Source organism: Bos mutus, chromosome 5 (genome assembly GCF_027580195.1).
Source record: "Bos mutus isolate GX-2022 chromosome 5, NWIPB_WYAK_1.1, whole genome shotgun sequence".
Taxonomy (NCBI): Eukaryota; Metazoa; Chordata; class Mammalia; order Artiodactyla; family Bovidae; genus Bos; species Bos mutus.
Genome location: NC_091621.1, coordinates 109,461,577 through 109,470,664, shown reverse-complemented (window position 1 = coordinate 109,470,664; position 9,088 = coordinate 109,461,577).

The window sequence follows — 9,088 nt, the reverse complement described above, 5'->3', positions numbered from 1 at the left end:
CAACCCATTGTAAATCTTGTGGGACTCATGATTCAAAATACTCTAAAATCCAGCTGCTTCTCACCGCTCCACCCACACCACCCTAATCTGGGCCCCCCATCACCTCTTGCTTGGACCACTCAGCAGCCTCCTGACTGGTCTCCCTGCTTCTGCCCTGGACCCTGCAGTCTGTGGTCTACACAGCAGCCAGAGTGAACCCATGGAGCCAAGACACCTGCTCAGAGCCCTCCTGTGGCTCCCATCTCCCTCAAGTCTTGACAGCAACCCACAGGCTCTACATGACCTGCCTCCACGACCTCTCTGACCTCAACCCTCCCAACTTTCCCCTCCTTTACTCCACTTCAGCTGTTTCTCCAAACTCATCAAGTTCAGCCCTTCCCCAGAGCCACTGCCCGTGTGATTCCTTCTGCCTAGGATTGCTTTTCCTCCTGAGGTCTGCCTAGCTCACTCCCTTACCCCTTCGGCTCTTACCCCCAATGCCACCTACTCAATGAGGCCCCCCTGACCACCATGTGCCCCCAAAACTCCCCATCCTCTCCCTGCTTCACTTTTCTCCATTGAATTTCTACCTCCTAATGATGTGAAGTGAAGTCGCTCAGTCGTGTCCAACTCCTTGCAACCCCATGGACTGTAGCCTACCAGGCTCCTCCGTCCCTGGGATTCTCCAGGCAGGAATACTGGAGTGGGTTGCCATTTCCTTCTCCAAGAGATCTTCCCAACCCAGGGATCAAACCTGGGTCTCCCATATTGCAGGCAGACGCTTTACCATCTGAGCCACCAGGGAAGTGATAACTTACGTCTCCGTTTTTCGCGTGTGCCTTCATTGTCACAGGAGCTCCCCGCCAAGAGCAACTTTGTTTTGCTGTTGTTGTTTTCTTCTATTTGTTTTGTTTTTTTTTTTTAATTTTGGCTGCACTGGGTCTTCATTGCTGGGCTCCGGCTTTCTCTAGTTGTGGCGAGTGGAGACTACCCTTCCTTGCAGTGTGCAAGCTTCTCATTACGGTGGCTTCTCTCTTGTGATGCATGGCTTCTAGGGCATTCCAGCTCAGTAGTTGTGGCACATGGGCTTAGTTGATCCATAGGTTGTGAAATCTTCCCAGACCAGGGACTGAGCCTATATCCGCTGCACTGGTAGTCAGATTCTTAGCCACTGGACCACCAGGGAAGCCTAAGATCAACTTTTTTTTCACTGCTTTGTCCTCACTGCCTAGTTCAGGGCCTGGCATGGAGAGTTTTGATGTCTATTGAATGAACGAAAGAATGGATGAGTGAATGAATGACTCCAGAATCCTTCCACTCAACCAAAACCCCTGATAGTTCAGAAGATAAAAGAAGAGGCATTGAGCTGCCCTTCTGCCCATCCGGGGTACATCCTCATGGTCCAAATGAGGAGGCTGAGGCCTGAGAAGGTAAATCATTTGTTGAAGGCTAGCCAGTCATTTATGTGGTCAACAAATGTAAAAGCTTTAAAGCATCAAAACCTTCTGGAGTCTTCAAATCCAAACTTCCTGAGTTCAAATCCCAGGGCTTCCCCTTGCAAGCCTAGGGGCGAGTTACTTCATCTCCATGCCTCAGTGTCCTTGCGTGTAACATAGGAATAATCTTCCACCCCAGAGGCAGCACATTTGCCCTGTGACAAATGAGCTTTAAGCCCCAGCACCCCTCAGCTGCATGGCCCCATCCAAGGCAACATTCCTATTTCCTGTTCTTTTTTAAAAAACTTTTTTAATTTTATATTGGAGTAGAGTTGATTATGGAGAAGGCGATAGCACCCCACTCCAGTACTCTTGCCTGGAAAATCCCATGGACGGAGGAGCCTGGTGGGCTGCAGTCCATAAGGTCGCAGAGTCGGACACGACTGAGCGACTTCACTTTCACTTCTCATTTTCATGCACTGGAGAAGGAAATGGCAACCCACTCCAGTGTTCTTGCCTGGAGAATCCCAGGGACAGGGGAGCCTGGTGGGCTGCCGTCTATGGGGTCGCACAGAGTTGGACACGACTGAAGCGACTTAGCAGCAGCAGCAGCAAAGTTGATTAACTATGTTGTGTTAGTTTCAACTGAACAGCAAAGTAATTCAGTTGTACCTGTATATGTATCTATTCTTCTTCAAAGTCTTTTCCCATTTAGCTTGTTAAATAATATTGAGCAGAGCTCCCTGTACTAAGCAGTGGGTCCTTGTTGGTTATCCACTTTAGTTTTTTTAATAAATTAACTTATTTTTATTAGCATATAATTGCTTTACAATGTTCTGTTAGTTTCTGCTGTACGGTGGAGTGAATCAGCTCTATGTATACATACAACCCCTCCCTCTTGGACCTCCCTCCCACCCCTACATCCATTTTAAATACAGCAGTGCGAACATGGCAATCCCAAACTCCCTAACTCTCCCTCCCCCGACCCACCCTTCCCCGGCTGGTAACCACAAATTCGTTCCCTAAGTCTGTGAGTCTGTTTTGCAAAGAAGTTCATTTGTACCTTTTTTTTTTTTTTTTTTTTTAAGATTCTGCATGTAAGGGATATCATCTATTTCATGTTCTTAATCACATTTTCCTTACAGATCTCAAGAATGATTCAGCTTCAGGCCCCACCAATCCAGGATTGGCCCACTGCCCATGGCATGTTCAGAATTAAATGAGTAACTGCCCACGGGATGGTGCCTGGCATATAGTGAATGCCCAGTGCTATGTTGTCAAGGGCCCACTGTGTGCCAGGCTCTGTGCTTGGAGCTGGGAATTCAGGGATGAACATAACAGACCAAGATCCTGTCCTTACAGAGCTTACGTCCTGAGAGGAAGAACAATAAATTAGTAAGCACAAGCTGATTAAATGGCAGGGAGGCCTGGCGTGCTGCGATTCATAGGGTCGCAAAGAGTCGGACACGGCTGAGCGACTGAACTGACTGAGCTGAACTGAAAGTGGTGCTGCAATGGGGAAGGAGGTTGGGAGGGGGCAGGGCAGCGCAGAGGGGTCAAGCAGGTGATATTTAAGAGGCGAATGAATGAGAGAACAGAGTCATTTCAGGCAGAAAGGACAGCGGGTGCAAAGGCCCTGAGGTAGGAAGGAGTGGGATGCGTTGGAGAAACAGCAACAAGGCCAGTGGGAAGTGAGGAAGCAGCAGCGGGAGATGCCGTCAGAGGAGCCCCGGTGCTGGGTCCACTTCCCTCTCCCCTTCCTGCCTCTGACGGAGGAGCGCTTGCAGAACTGCCCACCAGCCCCCCAGGCCCGAGCTAGGGTGCTGCTCCGCCACCACCCCTCCTGCCTTGTGACCTCAGCTGCAGCCCAGCCCCCGCCCAGCCGCCACTTCCCCTTCTAGTTATGACCCGGGAAGGCAGGAACCGCATCCTTTACGAAACTGCATCTTCCCTCCTCACTCCCTCTTGGACTTCCAGAGAGGATGGCGGAGGTCGGAGCGGCTGACCGACTGACTGCCTTCTCACCCCTCCCCCACCCACTGACCGCCCCCCCAGTAGGGTCGGACCCTGGTAGCCTGCTCTCCTTCCCTTTCAGCAACCCTCCCAGACAACTTGGGGGTTCCCCAAAAGCATCAGCCATTCCTTGGGCCCAGAACACCCTTTCTTCCCTCCTCACATCTCAGCTGTTACCGCCTCCTGGAGGTCCCTGGGTTATGAGCAGAAGAGAGGTCTTGCTCATCTCTATACCTTAGGGCCAGGCATAGGCCTGGCATCAAGAAGGATCTCAGTGGACAGATGGATAAATGAATGAACAAACAGGGAAGTTATCCGGGTCCACTTGGCACATTAGCCACTGGCCTGTTCGCTGAGCATCGTGCTGGCCACGGAAGTCAAAGATGACTATGACAGACAGATCCCCTCGAGTTCAAGTGTAAAGACCCCATCCCCCAAAGCCAGAGGTCTGGAGCCGGTCTGGGCTTTGCACACATGTACTGTGTGACCTTGGGAAGCCACTGACCTGTGCTGAGCTTCGCATTTGCCAAAGCCGCAGCTGGAAGAGGCTAAGTGGTCTCGAAACATTATGATCACGAGTGTGAACTCAAGCCAGGTGGCCTGGGGTCAAATCCTGGCCCTGTGCCCATGCCAGCTGTGATCACGGGGGAGTTTCTTAACCCCTCTGATTCTCCAGTCCCCCATCTATAGGTGCTGAAGAGCTTCAGGGCCTATCTCACGGAACGGGTCTGAAGATTCACAGTAGTGGCTCCTATGGGAAGCACTGGACACGCATTAACCATCAGGTTAATTAGACAGTAATCAGGGCCGATGTCCTTGATCTGCGCCTGAGGGCTGACAGGTCTGTTGCACATCTCTTGTGTGTCAGAGCAGGAGGCTTGGGAGTATCCAGGACTAAGGCTCTGGGGTTCCTTGTGGTATCAAGGACGGGGTGACTGTCACCGCTGGCTGAGAACTGGTGCACACCACTTGTATATTTCGGCTGTGCGTACACAGGTGTTCTTTCTTGTACACCCACCGCCAGCCCTAAAGCAGCCTCTGCCCTTCCTCCCCTTGCTGGACCCTCTGAGGGGTCAAATGTGACAGTGGGCACTGAGGGAAACTGAGGGTAATCCCACCCCATGGACTGAGCTTCAAGACACTCTCTGGGATATGTCCCCCCAAACCACCCACCCACCTACCCCCACACTCTCCCGGGGAATGGTGGGCCAGAAATGAGGTCACAGGCCACACACGGGAGGTTCTGGGGATCCCAGCCACTAAGGGGCTGCCTCTCAGAGTCCTGCGTCCCTGCCCCTAAGGGCTGGGGTGAGAGGGCCTCGGGTGAACAGAGTTTAGGGGTCTTAGTGACTGCTGTGTCCAGAGCCTGTGGCAGGGGGAAGCTGAGGCCAGGAAGGCTGAGTGACTCGCCCAAGGTCGCACAGCAGTGGAGGAAGAACTGGGACAAGAACCCAGGACTCTAAGTCCCTGGCCCTGTTCCTCCTCCACACAGTGATGCATTTCTGGAAATTACCCCCGGTCGACTTTCCAAAATGAGTCAGGAACATCTGTACCTTGGGGGGCCAAAAATACTCCCAAGGACTCCAAACAAAGATGCTGACATCTTCCCAAGGTGACTGGAAGCAGAACTGGCCTTCCCAGGAACTGCTAATAAGGGTACCTTTGGGTTCGTTCAGTTGGAGTTTCAGAAGGCATGAGAAAGCCATGTTCTTGTCCTGTTCTTGCTACTGTAAAGTGAGGGACCGGGCCCCATTTGACAGGGGACATCGCTGAAGCCCAAAGGGATGGAACGATTTGCCCAGCATCACACACACACACACACACACACACCCCTGGTTCTGAACTTGGATTGCCAACCCCAAGCCCAGAACCTTCTCTGATTCCCCGGAGGAGACTGTGACCTTCCCTCTCAGAGACCTGGGTAGACTTTAGACTGCATCAACTCCCAATTCCCAATTCACATTCTTTTTCATTTTTAATGAAGCAACAATACATGTTCATTTATGAAAACCTGAAAAATGCAGAAAAGTCAAAATAAGGAAGAAAAATCACCACCCACGGCCCCACCACCCAGGACAATCATTGTTAAGGTTTGATGGATTTCCTTCTATAGTTTTTTGTTTGGAACCTTTTTTTAAACCTGGCTGAGGTCATACTGTATATTAAAAGAAAAAAAACAAAACGGTGGTATCCTGCCTTTTTGACTTGCCATTATATCACGGGCACTTTTCTGGTTATTTCACTCCCTGTAACCCCGTTTCTTTTTCCTCTTCTCTGAACCTCATTTTTATTGGCTGCCTAATAGTTTGTCAAGTGGAAGTTCCATAGTTTATTTAGCCATTCCCTTATTGTCAGATATCTCCGTTATTTCCAGTTTTTCGACGTTACAAATAATGTATTTTGGTAGATCTTTGTACATAAAGCTTTCCTTTTTCCATATTTAGGGATATCTCCTTGGCTGGAATGGAATTACTGGGTCAGTGAGTCATATAGATTTCTGGCACACTGGGTCGAATTGCTTTCCAAAGGCCTTAAGCACCATCCATTCAACAGAAGAGCAAAGAGAGGCCCCAAGAGGTGATGTGAAGTGTCCACAGTCACTCAGCCAATCAATCAGCTTTGCCCACCATCCTTCCTTGGTACCTCACCTCCCTGTACCATCAGGCATTCCTCTAATCATTCAGCAGAAGAGGTGCACCTCCTATATGCCAGGAACAGGCCTGAAAGTGAAAGTGAAGTCGCTCAGTCGTGTCCGACTCTTTGCGACTCCGTGGACTGTAGCCTACCAGGCTCCTCCATCCATGGGATTCTCCAGGCAAGAATACTGGAGTGGGTTGCCACTTCCTTCTCCAGGGGGTCTTGCCGACCCAGGGATCGAACCCCGGTCTTCCGCATTTCAGGCAGACACTTTAACCTCTGAGCCACCAGGAACCGGCCTAGGTCCTCGCAATACTGCAGTGAGCAAAACAGACAAAACCCCTGCCCTCAAGACATTTCCATCCCGAAGGCATGGAGGTAGAGAGCCAACAGGAAGACTGCCCTGGCATTCGGCTCTGTGCCAACGAGAAAAGGTGCTCATTGGCCTGTCAGAATCGGAGCAGCGCTGAGGAGGCAGAGGGTGACATCTGGCAGCCCCGAGGGCAGGATCCAGCCCAGTTTTTCTCGACCCCGAACTGTTTTCTAAAATTTGGCCTTCCCTTAAAAATTGGGAGAGTTCTTGGATTGCTGGCATCTCCTGAATACTCTGCAGACCTGGCCAGGCAGGGCCAGAGTCCCAGATGGTCCCTGGGGACTGCTGCGGCCCAGACCCCGCCCCCGGCCACCTGGCCCCACGCCGTGCTCGGCTCTTCAGTTGTGCTTCCTGCACAAGTGCAGTCCATGGGCCTTTCGTGATGTGAGCTGGGCTGGAGGGACTAAGAACAGTAACAATCGTGAATAACACTGAGACAGTAACAAGGAGGACAAGTCTCAAGGCAGGTGATGGAGCTACAGGCGAGAGGCAGGGTCTAAATGGGGTGGTCGGGCTCCTAAGTCCAGGCTCTCGACCGCACCTGGCTAACAGTTTAGTGCAGAAGCTCTCAGGTACCAGAAGGACCCGCAGGTGGACAAACAGCCATGCCTCGGCCAGGGGAAGCTCAGAGGGGTCCCCAGGCCAAGAAGCAGTGCTGAGAAAATAGGCCAGGGGGAGGGGGAGGGGAGCTGACAAGGCAGGTTGGAGATTTCCTGTTTCTCTGAACCTGGGCTTCCCGCTGCCCAGAAGGTCCTCTCCCTCTTCCTTTGCCTGCTTAATGCATACTCTTGCTCAGCTGAGATGCCATCTTCTCCAGGAAGCCCTCCTTGACCCCAGGGGCAGTTTGCAACTGGCTCCTGAGCCCTGGTCCATCCCAGAGAAAGCACAGGGCTTGGCAGGGTAGGAGTTACTGGAGCACCAGCATCATCTGGGTTCTTAAATTTTCACAAGCCAGAAAAAAAAAAAAAATTTTTCACAAGCCAGACCCTCTGATGCTCACTCTTCAACCCCCAATCCCTAATACAGCTCCCACCCCTCAGTGCAGGTTAGAGAGAAAGCAAGAGTGAATGGTGACTACAGACCAGAGAGGATGGCTAGTGGCCTCCGACAGCCCAAGGAGTCTGAGTCCTGGGTGCATATCCCAGCTTTAAGCTCCCCAGATGGATGACCTTGGGCACTCCTTAACCTCTCTGCACTTCAGTTTCTTCACTTTTTTTTTTTTTTTTTTTGCCACACCGCATAGCATATGGGGCTTCCCTGGTATCTCAGATGGTAAAGAGTCTGCCTGCAATGCGGGAGACCTGGGTTCAATCCCTGGGTCAGGAAGATCCCCTGGAGAAGGAAATGGCAACCCACTCCAGGTTCTTGCCTGGAAAACCCATGAATGGAGGAGCCTGGCTGGCTTGGCGGGCTACAGTCCGTGGGGTCGCAAAGAATCGGACCCAACTAAGCAACTAACACTTTCACTTTCACAGCATATGGGATCCTAGTTGCCAACCAGGGATGGAAGCCCCCACGGCCCAAGGCAGTGGAAGCACTGAGTCCTAGACCCTGGACCGCCAGGGAATCCCCTCCTCACTTCTCAAACAAACTGTAAGGCTTCCCTGGTGGCTCAGGGTAAAGAATCCTCCTGCCAACACAGGAGACATGGGTTCGATCCTTGATCCGGGAAGATCCCACATGCCACTGAGCGTCTAAGCCCGTGCACCACAACCATTGAGCCTGTGCTCTAGAGCCCCGGAACCACAATGACTGAAGCCCGCACGCCCTGGGGCCTGTGTTCCTCAACAAGAGAAGCCACCACAATGAGAAGCCCGCACACCTCAATGAGAGAGTAGCCAACACTCGTTACAACTTGAGCAAAAGCCCGTGCAGCAGTGAAGACCCAGCGCAGTCAAAAAATACAGATAAATATTAATAAACAAAAATTATTTAAAAAATGAAAAAATAAAAAACTGTAATGGTATGCTTCACTCCCAGTCGCTGTGAGATTTAACTGGAAAAGTCATGGTGCGAGCGCCCCAATAGGTGCTCACTCTGTTTTATGAATGAACAGGAAGCAGGCACCCTTGGGGTCACGGGCTCAGAGGATGCCAGGGGCTTACAGAGTCCCAGCCCCTCTCTCCCATTTTACAGCTGAGAAAACTGAGTTCAGAGAAGGAGGAGGCCATGCCTTAAACAATAGCCTCTTCTCCCCTCCCCCAGCTGCTGTCAGCAGCTGCCCTTGGTCTTAGGTCCACCCAGCTAGAAAAGGTTAAGAGACTCAGTGACCCCTGGCCTGGCCCTTAAAGGACCAGTGTATGCCTTCTGTCCTGGACCCAGCCAGGGCCTGCTCCCGGAGCATTCACCTCTCTGGGAAGGAACTCTTCCCCCCAGAGACTGCCTCTCCTGGCCATCAAGGAGGGGGTGGCTTCCTGGCCTGAACAATGGGGCCGGGATGTCCCTCTCTGGCATGCAGGGGTGTGGGGACATTTAACGAGGATGCCATTCCCTTTCAGGGAGCACAGGGAATGTGGAGAAGGGGGCAGGAAGGGGCTCCAAGGCCCCAGTTGGAAGCAGCAGCATCTTTAGGAAACGCTGCCCAGCCTTGTCCTTGTGACTTGGGCAAGGGGCTCCATCTCAGTGGGCCTCAGTTGCCTCACCTGTAAAA